Source organism: Lissotriton vulgaris, chromosome 12, assembly GCF_964263255.1.
Source record: "Lissotriton vulgaris chromosome 12, aLisVul1.2, whole genome shotgun sequence".
Classification (NCBI taxonomy): Eukaryota; Metazoa; Chordata; class Amphibia; order Caudata; family Salamandridae; genus Lissotriton; species Lissotriton vulgaris.
Window position 1 is genome coordinate 50076470 of NC_141700.1, and position 24240 is coordinate 50100709.

Sequence of the window (24240 nt, forward strand, 5' to 3'; positions counted from 1 at the left end):
GTGGTTGATACTTATATATAGTGAAGGATCTCACGTGGTTGATACTTGTATACAGGGAAGGATCTCACGTGGTTGATACTTGTATACAGGGAAGGATCTCACGTGGTTGATACTTATGTATAGGGAAGGTAGTGACTAGGTTGATACCTATATATAGGGAAGGAAGTGACTAGGTTGATACTTATATACAGGGAAGGATCTCACATGGTTGATACTTATATACAGGGAAGGATCTCACATGGTTGATACTTATATATAGGGAAGGTAGTGACTAGGTTGATACCTATATATAGGGAAGGAAGTGACTAGGTTGATACTTATATACAGGGAAGGATCTCACATGGTGGATACTTATGTATAGGGAAGGATCTCACATGGTTGATACTTATGTATAGGGAAGGTAGTGACTAGGTTGATACCTATATATAGGGAAGGAAGTGACTAGGTTGATACTTATATACAGGGAAGGATCTCACATGGTTGATACTTATATACAGGGAAGGATCTCACATGGTTGATACTTATATATAGGGAAGGATCTCACGTGGTTGATACCTATATACAGGGAAGGATCTCACGTGGTTGATACTTATGTATAGGGAAGGTAGTGACTAGGTTGATACCTATATATAGGGAAGGAAGTGACTAGGTTGATACTTATATACAGGGAAGGATCTCACATGGTTGATACTTATATACAGGGAAGGATCTCACATGGTTGATACTTATATATAGGGAAGGATCTCACATGGTTGATACTTATATAGGGAAGCATCTCACGTGGTTGATACTTATATACAGGGAAGGATCTCACATGATGGATACTTATGTATAGGGAAGGATCTCACATGGTTGATACCTATATATAGGGAAGGTAGTGACTAGGTTGATACCTATATATAGGGAAGGAAGTGACTAGGTTGATACTTATATACAGGGAAGGATCTCACATGGTTGATACTTATATACAGGGAAGGATCTCACATGGTTGATACTTATATATAGGGAAGGATCTCACGTGGTTGATACCTATATATAGGGAAGGATCTCAGGTGGTTGATACTTATATATAGGGAAGGATCTCACATGGTTGATACCTATATATAGGGAAGGTAGTGACTAGGTTGATACCTATATATAGGGAAGGAAGTGACTAGGTTGATACTTATATACAGGGAAGGATCTCACATGGTTGATACTTATGTATAGGGAAGGTAGTGACTAGGTTGATACCTATATATAGGGAAGGAAGTGACTAGGTTGATACTTATATACAGGGAAGGATCTCACGTGGTTGATACTTGTATACAGGGAAGGATCTCACGTGGTTGATACTTGTATACAGGGAAGGATCTCACGTGGTTGATACTTATGTATAGGGAAGGTAGTGACTAGGTTGATACCTATATATAGGGAAGGAAGTGACTAGGTTGATACTTATATACAGGGAAGGATCTCACATGGTTGATACTTATATACAGGGAAGGATCTCACATGGTTGATACTTATATATAGGGAAGGATCTCACGTGGTTGATACCTATATATAGGGAAGGATCTCAGGTGGTTGATACTTATATATAGGGAAGGATCTCACATGGTTGATACTTGTATACAGGGAAGGATCTCACGTGGTTGATACTTGTATACAGGGAAGGATCTCAGGTGGTTGATACTTATATATAGGGAAGGATCTCACATGGTTGATACCTATATATAGGGAAGGTAGTGACTAGGTTGATACCTATATATAGGGAAGGAAGTGACTAGGTTGATACTTATATACAGGGAAGGATCTCACGTGGTTGATACATACATATAGGGAAGGATCTCACATGGTAGTGACTAGGTAGATACCTATATATGGAAGGATCTCACGTGGTTGATACTTGTATACAGGGAAGGATCTCACGTGGTTGATACTTATGTATAGGGAAGGTAGTGACTAGGTTGATACCTATATATAGGGAAGGAAGTGACTAGGTTGATACTTATATACAGGGAAGGATCTCACATGGTTGATACTTATATACAGGGAAGGATCTCACATGGTTGATACTTATATATAGGGAAGGTAGTGACTAGGTTGATACCTATATATAGGGAAGGAAGTGACTAGGTTGATACTTATATACAGGGAAGGATCTCACATGGTGGATACTTATGTATAGGGAAGGATCTCACATGGTTGATACTTATGTATAGGGAAGGTAGTGACTAGGTTGATACCTATATATAGGGAAGGAAGTGACTAGGTTGATACTTATATACAGGGAAGGATCTCACGTGGTTGATACTTATGTATAGGGAAGGTAGTGACTAGGTTGATACCTATATATAGGGAAGGAAGTGACTAGGTTGATACTTATATCTAGGGAAGGATCTCACGTGGTTGATACCTATATATAGGGAAGGATCTCACATGATGGATACTTATGTATAGGGAAGGATCTCAGGTGGTTGATACTTATAGGGAAGGATCTCACATGGTTGATACTTATGTATAGGGAAGGTAGTGACTAGGTTGATACCTATATATAGGGAAGGAAGTGACTAGGTTGATACTTATATACAGGGAAGGATCTCACATGGTTGATACTTATATAGGGAAGCATCTCACGTGGTTGATACTTATATACAGGGAAGGATCTCACGTGGTTGATACTTATATACAGGGAAGGATCTCACATGGTTGTACTTATATATAGGGAAGGATCTCACGTGGTTGATACCTATATATAGGGAAGGATCTCACATGGTAGTGACTAGGTAGATACCTATATATGGAAGGATCTCACGTGGTTGATACTTATATATAGTGAAGGATCTCACGTGGTTGATACTTGTATACAGGGAAGCATCTCACGTGGTTGATACTTATATATAGGGAAGGTAGTGACTAGGTTGATACTTATATACAGGGAAGGATCTCACATGGTTGATACATACATATAGGGAAGGATCTCACATGGTAGTGACTAGGTAGATACCTATATATGGAAGGATCTCACGTGGTTGATACTTATATATAGTGAAGGATCTCACGTGGTTGATACTTGTATACAGGGAAGGATCTCACATGGTTGATACTTATGTATAGGGAAGGATCTCACATGGTTGATACTTATATATAGGGAAGGTAGTGACTAGGTTGATACCTATATATAGGGAAGGAAGTGACTAGGTTGATACTTATATACAGGGAAGGATCTCACATGGTTGATACTTATATATAGGGAAGGTAGTGACTAGGTTGATACCTATATATAGGGAAGGAAGTGACTAGGTTGATACTTATATCTAGGGAAGGATCTCACATGGTTGATACTTATATATAGGGAAGGATCTCACGTGGTTGATACCTATATATAGGGAAGGATCTCAGGTGGTTGATACTTATATAGGGAAGGATCTCACGTGGTTGATACTTATATAGGGAAGCATCTCACGTGGTTGATACTTATATACAGGGAAGGATCTCACATGGTTGATACCTATATATAGGGAAGGATCTCAGGTGGTTGATACTTATATCTAGGGAAGGATCTCACGTGGTTGATACTTATACATAGGGAAGGAAGTGACTAGGTTGATACTTATATACAGGGAAGGATCTCACATGGTTGATACTTATATACAGGGAAGGATCTCACATGGTTGATACTTATATATAGGGAAGGATCTCACATGGTGGATACTTATGTATAGGGAAGGATCTCACATGGTTGATACTTATGTATAGGGAAGGTAGTGACTAGGTTGATACCTATATATAGGGAAGGAAGTGACTAGGTTGATACTTATATACAGGGAAGGATCTCACGTGGTTGATACTTATGTATAGGGAAGGTAGTGACTAGGTTGATACCTATATATAGGGAAGGAAGTGACTAGGTTGATACTTATATCTAGGGAAGGATCTCACGTGGTTGATACCTATATATAGGGAAGGATCTCACATGATGGATACTTATGTATAGGGAAGGATCTCAGGTGGTTGATACTTATAGGGAAGGATCTCACATGGTTGATACTTATGTATAGGGAAGGTAGTGACTAGGTTGATACCTATATATAGGGAAGGAAGTGACTAGGTTGATACTTATATCTAGGGAAGGATCTCACGTGGTTGATACCTATATATAGGGAAGGATCTCACATGATGGATACTTATGTATAGGGAAGGATCTCAGGTGGTTGATACTTATAGGGAAGGATCTCACATGGTTGATACTTATGTATAGGGAAGGTAGTGACTAGGTTGATACCTATATATAGGGAAGGAAGTGACTAGGTTGATACTTATATACAGGGAAGGATCTCACATGGTTGATACTTATATAGGGAAGCATCTCACGTGGTTGATACTTATATACAGGGAAGGATCTCACGTGGTTGATACTTATATACAGGGAAGGATCTCACATGGTTGTACTTATATATAGGGAAGGATCTCACGTGGTTGATACCTATATATAGGGAAGGATCTCACATGGTAGTGACTAGGTAGATACCTATATATGGAAGGATCTCACGTGGTTGATACTTATATATAGTGAAGGATCTCACGTGGTTGATACTTGTATACAGGGAAGGATCTCACGTGGTTGATACTTATGTATAGGGAAGGATCTCACATGGTTGATACTTATATATAGGGAAGGTAGTGACTAGGTTGATACCTATATATAGGGAAGGAAGTGACTAGGTTGATACTTATATACAGGGAAGGATCTCACATGGTTGATACTTATATATAGGGAAGGTAGTGACTAGGTTGATACCTATATATAGGGAAGGAAGTGACTAGGTTGATACTTATATCTAGGGAAGGATCTCACATGGTTGATACTTATATATAGGGAAGGATCTCACGTGGTTGATACCTATATATAGGGAAGGATCTCAGGTGGTTGATACTTATATAGGGAAGGATCTCACGTGGTTGATACTTATATACAGGGAAGGATCTCACGTGGTTGATACTTATGTATAGGGAAGGTAGTGACTAGGTTTATACCTATATATAGGGAAGGTAGTGACTTGGTTGATACTTATATCTAGGGAAGGATCTCACGTGGTTGATACCTATATATAGGGAAGGATCTCACGTGGTTGATACTTATAGTGAAGGATCTCACGTGGTTGATACTTATATATAGGGAAAGATCTCACGTGGTTGATACATATATATAGAGGGAAGCATCTCACGTGGTTGATACTTATATAGGGAAGCATCTCACGTGGTTGATACCTATATATAGGGAAGGAAGTGACTAGGTTGATACCTATATATAGGGAAGGATCTCACGTGGTTGATACTTATATATAGGGAAGGTAGTGACTAGGTTGATACTTATATACAGGGAAGGATCTCACATGGTTGATACTTATGTATAGGGAAGGATCTCACATGGTTGATACTTATATATAGGGAAGGTAGTGACTAGGTTGATACCTATATATAGGGAAGGAAGTGACTAGGTTGATACTTATATACAGGGAAGCATCTCACGTGGTTGATACTTATGTATAGGGAAGGTAGTGACTAGGTTGATACCTATATATAGGGAAGGAAGTGACTAGGTTGATACTTATATCTAGGGAAGCATCTCACGTGGTTGATACCTATATATAGGGAAGGATCTCACGTGGTTGATACTTATATATAGGGAAGGTAGTGACTAGGTTGATACTTATATACAGGGAAGGATCTCACATGGTTGATACTTATGTATAGGGAAGGATCTCACATGGTTGATACTTATATATAGGGAAGGTAGTGACTAGGTTGATACCTATATATAGGGAAGGAAGTGACTAGGTTGATACTTATATACAGGGAAGGATCTCACATGGTTGATACTTATATACAGGGAAGGATCTCACGTGGTTGATACTTATATACAGGGAAGGATCTCACATGGTGGATACTTATGTATAGGGAAGGATCTCACATGGTTGATACTTATGTATAGGGAAGGATCTCACATGGTTGATACTTATATATAGGGAAGGATCTCACGTGGTTGATACCTATATATAGGGAAGGATCTCAGGTGGTTGATACTTATATATAGGGAAGGATCTCACATGGTTGATACCTATATATAGGGAAGGATCTCACGTGGTTGATACTTATATATAGGGAAGGTAGTGACTAGGTTGATACTTATATACAGGGAAGGATCTCACATGGTTGATACTTATGTATAGGGAAGGTAGTGACTAGGTTGATACCTATATATAGGGAAGGAAGTGACTAGGTTGATACTTATATACAGGGAAGCATCTCACGTGGTTGATACTTATGTATAGGGAAGGTAGTGACTAGGTTGATACCTATATATAGGGAAGGAAGTGACTAGGTTGATACTTATATCTAGGGAAGCATCTCACGTGGTTGATACCTATATATAGGGAAGGAAGTGACTAGGTTGATACTTATATATAGGGAAGGATCTCACATGGTTGATACTTATGTATAGGGAAGGATCTCACATGGTTGATACTTATATATAGGGAAGGTAGTGACTAGGTTGATACCTATATATAGGGAAGGAAGTGACTAGGTTGATACTTATATACAGGGAAGGATCTCACATGGTTGATACTTATATACAGGGAAGGATCTCACGTGGTTGATACTTATATACAGGGAAGGATCTCACATGGTGGATACTTATGTATAGGGAAGGATCTCACATGGTTGATACTTATATATAGGGAAGGATCTCACGTGGTTGATACCTATATATAGGGAAGGATCTCACGTGGTTGATACCTATATATAGGGAAGGATCTCAGGTGGTTGATACTTATATATAGGGAAGGATCTCACATGGTTGATACCTATATATAGGGAAGGTAGTGACTAGGTTGATACTTATATACAGGGAAGGATCTCACATGGTTGATACTTATGTATAGGGAAGGTAGTGACTAGGTTGATACCTATATATAGGGAAGGAAGTGACTAGGTTGATACTTATATACAGGGAAGGATCTCACGTGGTTGATACATACATATAGGGAAGGATCTCACATGGTAGTGACTAGGTAGATACCTATATATGGAAGGATCTCACGTGGTTGATACTTATATATAGTGAAGGATCTCACGTGGTTGATACTTGTATACAGGGAAGGATCTCACGTGGTTGATACTTGTATACAGGGAAGGATCTCACGTGGTTGATACTTATGTATAGGGAAGGTAGTGACTAGGTTGATACCTATATATAGGGAAGGAAGTGACTAGGTTGATACTTATATACAGGGAAGGATCTCACATGGTTGATACTTATATAGGGAAGCATCTCACGTGGTTGATACTTATATATAGGGAAGGTAGTGACTAGGTTGATACCTATATATAGGGAAGGAAGTGACTAGGTTGATACTTATATAGGGAAGCATCTCACGTGGTTGATACTTATATACAGGGAAGGATCTCACATGGTTGATACCTATATATAGGGAAGGATCTCAGGTGGTTGATACTTATAGGGAAGGATCTCACATGGTTGATACCTATATATAGGGAAGGAAGTGACTAGGTTGATACTTATATACAGGGAAGGATCTCACGTGGTTGATACTTATGTATAGGGAAGGTAGTGACTAGGTTGATACCTATATATAGGGAAGGAAGTGACTAGGTTGATACTTATATACAGGGAAGGATCTCACATGGTTGATACTTATATAGGGAAGCATCTCACGTGGTTGATACTTATATACAGGGAAGGATCTCACGTGGTTGATACTTATATACAGGGAAGGATCTCATGTGGTTGATACTTATATACAGGGAAGGATCTCACATGGTGGATACTTATGTATAGGGAAGGATCTCACATGGTTGATACTTATATATAGGGAAGGATCTCACGTGGTTGATACCTATATATAGGGAAGGATCTCAGGTGGTTGATACTTATATATAGGGAAGGATCTCACATGGTTGATACCTATATATAGGGAAGGTAGTGACTAGGTTGATACTTATATACAGGGAAGGATCTCACATGGTTGATACTTATGTATAGGGAAGGTAGTGACTAGGTTGATACCTATATATAGGGAAGGAAGTGACTAGGTTGATACTTATATACAGGGAAGGATCTCACGTGGTTGATACTTATGTATAGGGAAGGTAGTGACTAGGTTGATACCTATATATAGGGAAGGAAGTGACTAGGTTGATACTTATATACAGGGAAGGATCTCACATGGTGGATACTTATGTATAGGGAAGGATCTCACATGGTTGATACCTATATATAGGGAAGGTAGTGACTAGGTTGATACCTATATATAGGGAAGGAAGTGACTAGGTTGATACCTATATACAGGGAAGGATCTCACGTGGTTGATACCTATATATAGGGAAGGATCTCACATGGTTGATACCTATATATAGGGAAGGTAGTGACTAGGTTGATACCTATATATAGGGAAGGAAGTGACTAGGTTGATACCTATATACAGGGAAGGATCTCACATGGTTGATACTTATATACAGGGAAGGATCTCACATGGTTGATACTTATATATAGGGAAGGTAGTGACTAGGTTGATACCTATATATAGGGAAGGAAGTGACTAGGTTGATACTTATATACAGGGAAGGATCTCACATGGTGGATACTTATGTATAGGGAAGGATCTCACATGGTTGATACCTATATATAGGGAAGGTAGTGACTAGGTTGATACCTATATATAGGGAAGGAAGTGACTAGGTTGATACTTATATACAGGGAAGGATCTCACATGGTGGATACTTATATAGGGAAGCATCTCACGTGGTTGATACTTATATACAGGGAAGGATCTCACATGGTTGATACCTATATATAGGGAAGGATCTCAGGTGGTTGATACTTATATATAGGGAAGGATCTCACATGGTTGATACCTATATATAGGGAAGGTAGTGACTAGGTTGATACCTATATATAGGGAAGGAAGTGACTAGGTTGATACTTATATACAGGGAAGGATCTCACGTGGTTGATACTTATGTATAGGGAAGGATCTCACGTGGTTGATACCTATATATAGGGAAGGATCTCAGGTGGTTGATACTTATATATAGGGAAGGATCTCACATGGTTGATACCTATATATAGGGAAGGTAGTGACTAGGTTGATACCTATATATAGGGAAGGAAGTGACTAGGTTGATACCTATATACAGGGAAGGATCTCACATGGTTGATACTTATATATAGGGAAGGATCTCACATGGTAGTGACTAGGTAGATACCTATATATGGAAGGATCTCACGTGGTTGATACATATATATATAGGGAAGGATCTCACATGGTTGATACTTATATAGGGAAGCATCTCACGTGGTTGATACTTATATATAGGGAAGGTAGTGACTAGGTTGATACTTATATACAGGGAAGGATCTCACATGGTTGATACTTATATAGGGAAGCATCTCACGTGGTTGATACTTATGTATAGGGAAGGTAGTGACTAGGTTGATACCTATATATAGGGAAGGAAGTGACTAGGTTGATACTTATATACAGGGAAGGATCTCACGTGGTTGATACTTATGTATAGGGAAGGTAGTGACTAGGTTGATACCTATATATAGGGAAGGAAGTGACTAGGTTGATACTTATATACAGGGAAGGATCTCACATGGTGGATACTTATGTATAGGGAAGGATCTCACATGGTTGATACCTATATATAGGGAAGGTAGTGACTAGGTTGATACCTATATATAGGGAAGGAAGTGACTAGGTTGATACCTATATACAGGGAAGGATCTCACATGGTTGATACTTATATACAGGGAAGGATCTCACATGGTTGATACTTATATATAGGGAAGGTAGTGACTAGGTTGATACCTATATATAGGGAAGGAAGTGACTAGGTTGATACTTATATACAGGGAAGGATCTCACATGGTGGATACTTATGTATAGGGAAGGATCTCACATGGTTGATACCTATATATAGGGAAGGTAGTGACTAGGTTGATACCTATATATAGGGAAGGAAGTGACTAGGTTGATACTTATATACAGGGAAGGATCTCACATGGTGGATACTTATGTATAGGGAAGGATCTCACATGGTTTATACCTATATATAGGGAAGGATCTCACATGGTTGATACCTATATATAGGGAAGGTAGTGACTAGGTTGATACCTATATATAGGGAAGGAAGTGACTAGGTTGATACTTATATACAGGGAAGGATCTCACGTGGTTGATACTTATGTATAGGGAAGGATCTCACGTGGTTGATACCTATATATAGGGAAGGATCTCAGGTGGTTGATACTTATGTATAGGGAAGGTAGTGACTAGGTTGATACGTATATACAGGGAAGGATCTCACATGGTTGATACCTATATATAGGGAAGGTAGTGACTAGGTTGATACCTATATATAGGGAAGGAAGTGACTAGGTTGATACCTATATACAGGGAAGGATCTCACATGGTTGATACTTATATATAGGGAAGGATCTCACATGGTAGTGACTAGGTAGATACCTATATATGGAAGGATCTCACGTGGTTGATACATATATATATAGGGAAGGATCTCACATGGTTGATACTTATATAGGGAAGCATCTCACGTGGTTGATACTTATATATAGGGAAGGTAGTGACTAGGTTGATACTTATATACAGGGAAGGATCTCACATGGTGGATACTTATGTATAGGGAAGGATCTCACATGGTTGATACCTATATATAGGGAAGGATCTCAGGTGGTTGATACTTATAGGGAAGGATCTCACATGGTTGATACTTATGTATAGGGAAGGTAGTGACTAGGTTGATACCTATATATAGGGAAGGAAGTGACTAGGTTGATACTTATATAGGGAAGCATCTCACGTGGTTGATACTTATATACAGGGAAGGATCTCACATGGTTGATACCTATATATAGGGAAGGATCTCAGGTGGTTGATACTTATAGGGAAGGATCTCACATGGTTGATACCTATATATAGGGAAGGTAGTGACTAGGTTGATACCTATATATAGGGAAGGAAGTGACTAGGTTGATACTTATATACAGGGAAGGATCTCACGTGGTTGATACTTATGTATAGGGAAGGTAGTGACTAGGTTGATACCTATATATAGGGAAGGAAGTGACTAGGTTGATACTTATATCTAGGGAAGGATCTCAGGTGGTTGATACTTATATATAGGGAAGGATCTCACATGGTTGATACTTATATAGGGAAGCATCTCACGTGGTTGATACTTATATACAGGGAAGGATCTCACATGGTTGATACTTATGTATAGGGAAGGTAGTGACTAGGTTGATACCTATATATAGGGAAGGTAGTGACTAGGTTGATACTTATATCTAGGGAAGGATCTCACGTGGTTGATACTTATGTATAGGGAAGGATCTCACATGGTTGATACCTATATATAGGGAAGGATCTCAGGTGGTTGATACTTATAGGGAAGGATCTCACATGGTTGATACTTATGTATAGGGAAGGTAGTGACTAGGTTGATACTTATATACAGGGAAGGATCTCACATGGTGGATACTTATGTATAGGGAAGGATCTCACATGGTTGATACCTATATATAGGGAAGGATCTCAGGTGGTTGATACTTATAGGGAAGGATCTCACATGGTTGATACTTATGTATGGGGAAGGTAGTGACTAGGTTGATACCTATATATAGGGAAGGAAGTGACTAGGTTGATACTTATATAGGGAAGCATCTCACGTGGTTGATACTTATATACAGGGAAGGATCTCACATGGTTGATACCTATATACAGGGAAGGATCTCAGGTGGTTGATACTTATATATAGGGAAGGATCTCACATGGTTGATACCTATATATAGGGAAGGTAGTGACTAGGTTGATACCTATATATAGGGAAGGAAGTGACTAGGTTGATACTTATATACAGGGAAGGATCTCACGTGGTTGATACTTATGTATAGGGAAGGATCTCACGTGGTTGATACTTATATACAGGGAAGGATCTCAGGTGGTTGATACTTATATCTAGGGAAGGATCTCACGTGGTTGATACTTATACATAGGGAAGGAAGTGACTAGGTTGATACTTATATACAGGGAAGGATCTCACATGGTTGATACTTATATACAGGGAAGGATCTCACGTGGTTGATACTTATATACAGGGAAGGATCTCACATGGTTGATACATATATATATATATAGGGAAGCATCTCACATGGTTGATACTTATATATAGGGAAGCACCTCACGTGGTTGATACTTATATATAGGGAAGGTAGTGACTAGGTTGATACCTATATATAGGGAAGGAAGTGACTAGGTTGATACTTATATCTAGGGAAGGATCTCACGTGGTTGATACCTATATATAGGGAAGGTAGTGACTAGGTTGATACTTATATACAGGGAAGGATCTCACGTGGTTGATACATACATATAGGGAAGGATCTCACATGGTAGTGACTAGGTAGATACCTATATATGGAAGGATCTCACGTGGTTGATACCTATATATAGGGAAGGAAGTGACTAGGTTGATACTTATATACAGGGAAGGATCTCACATGGTTGATACTTATATACAGGGAAGGATCTCACGTGGTTGATACTTATATACAGGGAAGGATCTCACATGGTGGATACTTATGTATAGGGAAGGATCTCACATGGTTGATACTTATATATAGGGAAGGATCTCACGTGGTTGATACCTATATATAGGGAAGGATCTCACATGGTTGATACCTATATATAGGGAAGGAAGTGACTAGGTTGATACTTATATACAGGGAAGGATCTCACATGGTTGATACTTATATATAGGGAAGGATCTCACGTGGTTGATACCTATATATAGGGAAGGATCTCAGGTGGTTGATACTTATATATAGGGAAGGATCTCACATGGTTGATACCTATATATAGGGAAGGATCTCACATGGTTGATACCTATATATAGGGAAGGATCTCACATGGTAGTGACTAGGTAGATACCTATATATAGGGAAGGAAGTGACTAGGTTGATACTTATATACAGGGAAGGATCTCACGTGGTTGATACATACATATAGGGAAGGATCTCACATGGTAGTGACTAGGTAGATACCTATATATGGAAGGATCTCACGTGGTTGATACTTATATATAGTGAAGGATCTCACGTGGTTGATACTTGTATACAGGGAAGGATCTCACGTGGTTGATACTTATGTATAGGGAAGGTAGTGACTTGGTTGATACTTATATCTAGGGAAGGATCTCACGTGGTTGATACCTATATATAGGGAAGGATCTCACGTGGTTGATACTTATAGTGAAGGATCTCACGTGGTTGATACTTATATATAGGGAAAGATCTCACGTGGTTGATACATATATATATAGGGAAGGAAGTGACTAGGTTGATACCTATATATAGGGAAGGATCTCACATGGTTGATACCTATATATAGGGAAGGAAGTGACTAGGTTGATACTTATATACAGGGAAGGATCTCACGTGGTTGATACCTATATATAGGGAAGGATCTCAGGTGGTTGATACTTATATATAGGGAAGGATCTCACATGGTTGATACCTATATATAGGGAAGGATCTCACATGGTAGTGACTAGGTAGATACCTATATATAGGGAAGGAAGTGACTAGGTTGATACTTATATACAGGGAAGGATCTCACGTGGTTGATACCTATATATAGGGAAGGATCTCAGGTGGTTGATACTTATAGGGAAGGATCTCACATGGTTGATACCTATATATAGGGAAGGTAGTGACTAGGTTGATACCTATATATAGGGAAGGAAGTGACTAGGTTGATACTTATATACAGGGAAGGATCTCACGTGGTTGATACTTATGTATAGGGAAGGTAGTGACTAGGTTGATACCTATATATAGGGAAGGAAGTGACTAGGTTGATACTTATATCTAGGGAAGGATCTCAGGTGGTTGATACTTATATATAGGGAAGGATCTCACATGGTTGATACTTATATAGGGAAGCATCTCACGTGGTTGATACTTATATACAGGGAAGGATCTCACATGGTTGATACTTATGTATAGGGAAGGTAGTGACTAGGTTGATACCTATATATAGGGAAGGTAGTGACTAGGTTGATACTTATATCTAGGGAAGGATCTCACGTGTTGATACTTATGTATAGGGAAGGATCTCACATGGTTGATACCTATATATAGGGAAGGATCTCAGGTGGTTGATACTTATAGGGAAGGATCTCACATGGTTGATACTTATGTATAGGGAAGGTAGTGACTAGGTTGATACTTATATACAGGGAAGGATCTCACATGGTGGATACTTATGTATAGGGAAGGATCTCACATGGTTGATACCTATATATAGGGAAGGATCTCAGGTGGTTGATACTTATAGGGAAGGATCTCACATGGTTGATACTTATGTATAGGGAAGGTAGTGACTAGGTTGATACCTATATATAGGGAAGGAAGTGACTAGGTTGATACTTATATAGGGAAGCATCTCACGTGGTTGATACTTATATACAGGGAAGGATCTCACATGGTTGATACCTATATACAGGGAAGGATCTCAGGTGGTTGATACTTATATATAGGGAAGGATCTCACATGGTTGATACCTATATATAGGGAAGGTAGTGACTAGGTTGATACCTATATATAGGGAAGGAAGTGACTAGGTTGATACTTATATACAGGGAAGGATCTCACGTGGTTGATACTTATGTATAGGGAAGGATCTCACGTGGTTGATACTTATATACAGGGAAGGATCTCAGGTGGTTGATACTTATATCTAGGGAAGGATCTCACGTGGTTGATACTTATACATAGGGAAGGAAGTGACTAGGTTGATACTTATATACAGGGAAGGATCTCACATGGTTGATACTTATATCTAGGGAAGGATCTCACGTGGTTGATACTTATACATAGGGAAGGAAGTGACTAGGTTGATACTTATATACAGGGAAGGATCTCACATGGTTGATACTTATATACAGGGAAGGATCTCACGTGGTTGATACTTATATACAGGGAAGGATCTCACATGGTTGATACATATATATATATATATATATATATATATATAGGGAAGCATCTCACATGGTTGATACTTATATATAGGGAAGCACCTCACGTGGTTGATACTTATATATAGGGAAGGTAGTGACTAGGTTGATACCTATATATAGGGAAGGAAGTGACTAGGTTGATACTTATATCTAGGGAAGGATCTCACGTGGTTGATACCTATATATAGGGAAGGTAGTGACTAGGTTGATACTTATATACAGGGAAGGATCTCACGTGGTTGATACATACATATAGGGAAGGATCTCACATGGTAGTGACTAGGTAGATACCTATATATGGAAGGATCTCACGTGGTTGATACCTATATATAGGGAAGGAAGTGACTAGGTTGATACTTATATACAGGGAAGGATCTCACATGGTTGATACTTATATACAGGGAAGGATCTCACGTGGTTGATACTTATATACAGGGAAGGATCTCACATGGTGGATACTTATGTATAGGGAAGGATCTCACATGGTTGATACTTATATATAGGGAAGGATCTCACGTGGTTGATACCTATATATAGGGAAGGATCTCACATGGTTGATACCTATATATAGGGAAGGAAGTGACTAGGTTGATACTTATATACAGGGAAGGATCTCACATGGTTGATACTTATATATAGGGAAGGATCTCACGTGGTTGATACCTATATATAGGGAAGGATCTCAGGTGGTTGATACTTATATATAGGGAAGCATCTCACGTGGTTGATACCTATATATAGGGAAGGAAGTGACTAGGTTGATACCTATATATAGGGAAGGATCTCACATGGTAGTGACTAGGTAGATACCTATATATAGGGAAGGAAGTGACTAGGTTGATACTTATATACAGGGAAGGATCTCACGTGGTTGATACATACATATAGGGAAGGATCTCACATGGTAGTGACTAGGTAGATACCTATATATGGAAGGATCTCACGTGGTTGATACTTATATATAGTGAAGGATCTCACGTGGTTGATACTTGTATACAGGGAAGGATCTCACGTGGTTGATACTTATGTATAGGGAAGGTAGTGACTTGGTTGATACTTATATCTAGGGAAGGATCTCACGTGGTTGATACCTATATATAGGGAAGGATCTCACGTGGTTGATACTTATAGTGAAGGATCTCACGTGGTTGATACTTATATATAGGGAAAGATCTCACGTGGTTGATACATATATATATAGGGAAGGAAGTGACTAGGTTGATACCTATATATAGGGAAGGATCTCACATGGTTGATACCTATATATAGGGAAGGAAGTGACTAGGTTGATACTTATATACAGGGAAGGATCTCACGTGGTTGATACCTATATATAGGGAAGGATCTCAGGTGGTTGATACTTATATATAGGGAAGGATCTCACATGGTTGATACCTATATATAGGGAAGGATCTCACATGGTAGTGACTAGGTAGATACCTATATATAGGGAAGGAAGTGACTAGGTTGATACTTATATACAGGGAAGGATCTCACGTGGTTGATACCTATATATAGGGAAGGATCTCAGGTGGTTGATACTTATATATAGGGATGGATCTCACATGGTTGATACCTATATATAGGGAAGGAAGTGACTAGGTTGATGCTTATATCTAGGGAAGGATCTCACGTGGTTGATACCTATATATAGGGAAGGATCTCAGGTGGTTGATACTTATATATAGTGAAGGATCTCACGTGGTTGATACTTGTATACAGGGAAGGATCTCACGTGGTTGATACTTGTATACAGGGAAGGATCTCAGGTGGTTGATACTTATATCTAGGGAAGGATCTCACGTGGTTGATACTTATACATAGGGAAGGAAGTGACTAGGTTGATACTTATATACAGGGAAGGATCTCACATGGTTGATACTTATGTATAGGGAAGGTAGTGACTAGGTTGATACCTATATATAGGGAAGGAAGTGACTAGGTTGATACTTATATCTAGGGAAGGATCTCACGTGGTTGATACCTATATATAGGGAAGGAAGTGACTAGGTTGATACTTATATCTAGGGAAGGATCTCACGTGGTTGATACCTATATATAGGGAAGGATCTCACATGGTTGATACTTATATAGGGAAGCATCTCACGTGGTTGATACTTATATACAGGGAAGGATCTCACATGATGGATACTTATGTATAGGGAAGGATCTCACATGGTTGATACCTATATATAGGGAAGGATCTCAGGTGGTTGATACTTATAGGGAAGGATCTCACATGGTTGATACTTATGTATAGGGAAGGTAGTGACTAGGTTGATACTTATATACAGGGAAGGATCTCACATGGTTGATACTTATATAGGGAAGCATCTCACGTGGTTGATACTTATATACAGGGAAGGATCTCACATGGTTGATACCTATATATAGGGAAGGATCTCAGGTGGTTGATACTTATATCTAGGGAAGGATCTCACGTGGTTGATACTTATACATAGGGAAGGAAGTGACTAGGTTGATACTTATATACAGGGAAGGATCTCACGTGGTTGATACATACATATAGGGAAGGATCTCACATGGTAGTGACTAGGTAGATACCTATATATAGGGAAGGTAGTGACTAGGTTGATACCTATATATAGGGAAGGTAGTGACTAGGTTGATACTTATATCTAGGGAAGGATCTCACGTGGTTGATACCTATATATAGGGAAGGATCTCAGGTGGTTGATACTTATATATAGGGAAGGATCTCACATGGTTGATACCTATATATAGGGAAGGTAGTGACTAGGTTGATACTTATATATATATATAGGGAAGGAAGTGACTAGGTTGATACTTATATACAGGGAAGGATCTCACGTGGTTGATACTTATGTATAGGGAAGGTAGTGACTAGGTTGATACCTATATATAGGGAAGGAAGTGACTAGGTTGATACTTATATCTAGGGAAGCATCTCACGTGGTTGATACCTATATATAGGGAAGGAAGTGACTAGGTTGATACCTATATATAGGGAAGGATCTCACGTGGTTGATACTTATATATAGGGAAGGTAGTGACTAGGTTGATACTTATATACAGGGAAGGATCTCACATGGTTGATACTTATGTATAGGGAAGGTAGTGACTAGGTTGATACCTATATATAGGGAAGGAAGTGACTAGGTTGATACTTATATCTAGGGAAGGATCTCACGTGGTTGATACTTATATATAGGGAAGGATCTCACATGGTTGATACCTATATATAGGGAAGGAAGTGACTAGGTTGATACTTATATCTAGGGAAGGATCTCACGTGGTTGATACCTATATATAGGGAAGGATCTCACATGGTTGATACTTATATAGGGAAGCATCTCACGTGGTTGATACTTATATACAGGGAAGGATCTCACATGATGGATACTTATGTATAGGGAAGGATCTCACATGGTTGATACCTATATATAGGGAAGGATCTCAGGTGGTTGATACTTATAGGGAAGGATCTCACATGGTTGATACTTATGTATAGGGAAGGTAGTGACTAGGTTGATACTTATATACAGGGAAGGATCTCACATGGTTGATACTTATATAGGGAAGCATCTCACGTGGTTGATACCTATATATAGGGAAGGTAGTGACTAGGTTGATACTTATATACAGGGAAGGATCTCACATGGTTGATACTTATGTATAGGGAAGGATCTCACATGGTTGATACTTATATATAGGGAAGGTAGTGACTAGGTTGATACCTATATATAGGGAAGGAAGTGACTAGGTTGATACTTATATCTAGGGAAGGATCTCACATGGTTGATACCTATATATAGGGAAGGATCTCAGGTGGTTGATACTTATATCTAGGGAAGGATCTCACGTGGTTGATACTTATACATAGGGAAGGAAGTGACTAGGTTGATACTTATATACAGGGAAGGATCTCACATGGTTGATACTTATATACAGGGAAGGATCTCACATGGTTGATACTTATATATAGGGAAGGATCTCACGTGGTTGATACCTATATATAGGGAAGGATCTCACGTGGTTGATACTTATACATAGGGAAGGAAGTGACTAGGTTGATACTTATATACAGGGAAGGATCTCACATGGTTGATACTTATATATAGGGAAGGTAGTGACTAGGTTGATACCTATATATAGGGAAGGAAGTGACTAGGTTGATACTTATATCTAGGGAAGGATCTCACGTGGTTGATACCTATATATAGGGAAGGAAGTGACTAGGTTGATACTTATATACAGGGAAGCACCTCACGTGGTTGATACTTATATATAGGGAAGGTAGTCACTAGGTTGATATTTATATATATATATATAGGGAAGGAAGTGACTAGGTTGATACTTATATCTAGGGAAGGATCTCACGTGGTTAATACCTATATATAGGGAAGGAAGTGACTAGGTTGATACTTATATACAGGGAAGGATCTCACGTGGTTGATACTTATGTATAGGGAAGGTAGTGACTAGGTTGATACCTATATATAGGGAAGGAAGTGACTAGGTTGATACTTATATCTAGGGAAGGATCTCACATGGTTGATACCTATATATAGGGAAGGATCTCACGTGGTTGATACCTATATATAGGGAAGGAAGTGACTAGGTTGATACTTATATACAGGGAAGCACCTCACGTGGTTGATACTTATATATAGGGAAGGAAGTGACTAGGTTGATACTTATATACAGGGAAGGATCTCACATGGTGGATACTTATGTATAGGGAAGGATCTCACATGGTTGATACTTATATATAGGGAAGGATCTCACGTGGTTGATACCTATATACAGGGAAGGATCTCACGTGGTTGATACTTATGTATAGGGAAGGTAGTGACTAGGTTGATACCTATATATAGGGAAGGAAGTGACTAGGTTGATACTTATATACAGGGAAGGATCTCACATGGTTGATACTTATATACAGGGAAGGATCCCACATGGTTGATACTTATATATAGGGAAGGATCTCACGTGGTTGATACCTATATATAGGGAAGGATCTCACATGGTTGATACTTATATAGGGAAGCATCTCACGTGGTTGATACTTATATACAGGGAAGGATCTCACATGATGGATACTTATGTATAGGGAAGGATCTCACATGGTTGATACCTATATATAGGGAAGGATCTCAGGTGGTTGATACTTATAGGGAAGGATCTCACATGGTTGATACCTATATATAGGGAAGGTAGTGACTAGGTTGATACCTATATATAGGGAAGGAAGTGACTAGGTTGATACTTATATACAGGGAAGGATCTCACGTGGTTGATACTTGTATACAGGGAAGGATCTCACGTGGTTGATACTTGTATACAGGGAAGGATCTCACGTGGTTGATACTTATGTATAGGGAAGGTAGTGACTAGGTTGATACCTATATATAGGGAAGGAAGTGACTAGGTTGATACTTATATACAGGGAAGGATCTCACATGGTTGATACTTATATACAGGGAAGGATCTCACATGGTGGATACTTATGTATAGGGAAGGATCTCACATGGTTGATACTTATATATAGGGAAGGATCTCACATGGTTGATACTTATATATAGGGAAGGATCTCACGTGGTTGATACCTATATATAGGGAAGGATCTCAGGTGGTTGATACTTATATATAGGGAAGGATCTCACATGGTTGATACCTATATATAGGGAAGGTAGTGACTAGGTTGATACCTATATATAGGGAAGGAAGTGACTAGGTTGATACTTATATACAGGGAAGGATCTCACATGGTTGATACTTATATACAGGGAAGGATCTCACATGGTTGATACTTATATATAGGGAAGGATCTCACGTGGTTGATACCTATATATAGGGAAGGATCTCAGGTGGTTGATACTTATATATAGGGAAGGATCTCACATGGTTGATACTTGTATACAGGGAAGGATCTCACGTGGTTGATACTTGTATACAGGGAAGGATCTCAGGTGGTTGATACTTACATATAGGGAAGGATCTCACATGGTTGATACCTATATATAGGGAAGGTAGTGACTAGGTTGATACCTATATATAGGGAAGGAAGTGACTAGGTTGATACTTATATACAGGGAAGGATCTCACGTGGTTGATACATACATATAGGGAAGGATCTCACATGGTAGTGACTAGGTAGATACCTATATATGGAAGGATCTCACGTGGTTGATACTTATATATAGTGAAGGATCTCACGTGGTTGATACTTGTATACAGGGAAGGATCTCACGTGGTTGATACTTGTATACAGGGAAGGATCTCACGTGGTTGATACTTATGTATAGGGAAGGTAGTGACTAGGTTGATACCTATATATAGGGAAGGAAGTGACTAGTTGATACTTATATACAGGGAAGGATCTCACATGGTTGATACTTATATACAGGGAAGGATCTCACATGGTTGATACTTATATATAGGGAAGGTAGTGACTAGGTTGATACCTATATATAGGGAAGGAAGTGACTAGGTTGATACTTATATACAGGGAAGGATCTCACATGGTGGATACTTATGTATAGGGAAGGATCTCACATGGTTGATACTTATGTATAGGGAAGGTAGTGACTAGGTTGATACCTATATATAGGGAAGGAAGTGACTAGGTTGATACTTATATACAGGGAAGGATCTCACGTGGTTGATACTTATGTATAGGGAAGGTAGTGACTAGGTTGATACCTATATATAGGGAAGGAAGTGACTAGGTTGATACTTATATCTAGGGAAGGATCTCACGTGGTTGATACCTATATATAGGGAAGGATCTCACATGATGGATACTTATGTATAGGGAAGGATCTCAGGTGGTTGATACTTATAGGGAAGGATCTCACATGGTTGATACTTATGTATAGGGAAGGTAGTGACTAGGTTGATACCTATATATAGGGAAGGAAGTGACTAGGTTGATACTTATATACAGGGAAGGATCTCACATGGTTGATACTTATATAGGGAAGCATCTCACGTGGTTGATACTTATATACAGGGAAGGATCTCACGTGGTTGATACTTATATACAGGGAAGGATCTCACATGGTTGTACTTATATATAGGGAAGGATCTCACGTGGTTGATACCTATATATAGGGAAGGATCTCACATGGTAGTGACTAGGTAGATACCTATATATGGAAGGATCTCACGTGGTTGATACTTATATATAGTGAAGGATCTCACGTGGTTGATACTTGTATACAGGGAAGCATCTCACGTGGTTGATACTTATATATAGGGAAGGTAGTGACTAGGTTGATACTTATATACAGGGAAGGATCTCACATGGTTGATACTTATATAGGGAAGCATCTCACGTGGTTGATACTTATATACAGGGAAGGATCTCACATGGTTGATACCTATATATAGGTAAGGATCTCAGGTGGTTGATACTTATATCTAGGGAAGGATCTCACGTGGTTGATACTTATACATAGGGAAGGAAGTGACTAGGTTGATACTTATATACAGGGAAGGATCTCACATGGTTGATACTTATATACAGGGAAGGATCTCACATGGTTGATACTTATATATAGGGAAGGATCTCACGTGGTTGATACCTATATATAGGGAAGGATCTCAGGTGGTTGATACTTATATAGGGAAGGATCTCACGTGGTTGATACTTATATACAGGGAAGGATCTCACGTGGTTGATACTTATGTATAGGGAAGGTAGTGACTAGGTTTATACCTATATATAGGGAAGGTAGTGACTTGGTTGATACTTATATCTAGGGAAGGATCTCACGTGGTTGATACCTATATATAGGGAAGGATCTCACGTGGTTGATACTTATAGTGAAGGATCTCACGTGGTTGATACTTATATATAGGGAAAGATCTCACGTGGTTGATACATATATATAGAGGGAAGCATCTCACGTGGTTGATACTTATATAGGGAAGCATCTCACGTGGTTGATACCTATATATAGGGAAGGAAGTGACTAGGTTGATACCTATATATAGGGAAGGATCTCACGTGGTTGATACTTATATATAGGGAAGGTAGTGACTAGGTTGATACTTATATACAGGGAAGGATCTCACATGGTTGATACTTATGTATAGGGAAGGATCTCACATGGTTGATACTTATATATAGGGAAGGTAGTGACTAGGTTGATACCTATATATAGGGAAGGAAGTGACTAGGTTGATACTTATATACAGGGAAGCATCTCACGTGGTTGATACTTATGTATAGGGAAGGTAGTGACTAGGTTGATACCTATATATAGGGAAGGAAGTGACTAGGTTGATACTTATATCTAGGGAAGCATCTCACGTGGTTGATACCTATATATAGGGAAGGATCTCACGTGGTTGATACTTATATATAGGGAAGGTAGTGACTAGGTTGATACTTATATACAGGGAAGGATCTCACATGGTTGATACTTATGTATAGGGAAGGATCTCACATGGTTGATACTTATATATAGGGAAGGTAGTGACTAGGTTGATACCTATATATAGGGAAGGAAGTGACTAGGTTGATACTTATATACAGGGAAGGATCTCACATGGTTGATACTTATATACAGGGAAGGATCTCACGTGGTTGATACTTATATACAGGGAAGGATCTCACATGGTGGATACTTATGTATAGGGAAGGATCTCACATGGTTGATACTTATATATAGGGAAGGATCTCACGTGGTTGATACCTATATATAGGGAAGGATCTCAGGTGGTTGATACTTATATATAGGGAAGGATCTCACATGGTTGATACCTATATATAGGGAAGGATCTCACGTGGTTGATACTTATATATAGGGAAGGTAGTGACTAGGTTGATACTTATATACAGGGAAGGATCTCACATGGTTGATACTTATGTATAGGGAAGGTAGTGACTAGGTTGATACCTATATATAGGGAAGGAAGTGACTAGGTTGATACTTATATACAGGGAAGCATCTCACGTGGTTGATACTTATGTATAGGGAAGGTAGTGACTAGGTTGATACCTATATATAGGGAAGGAAGTGACTAGGTTGATACTTATATCTAGGGAAGCATCTCACGTGGTTGATACCTATATATAGGGAAGGAAGTGACTAGGTTGATACTTATATATAGGGAAGGATCTCACATGGTTGATAC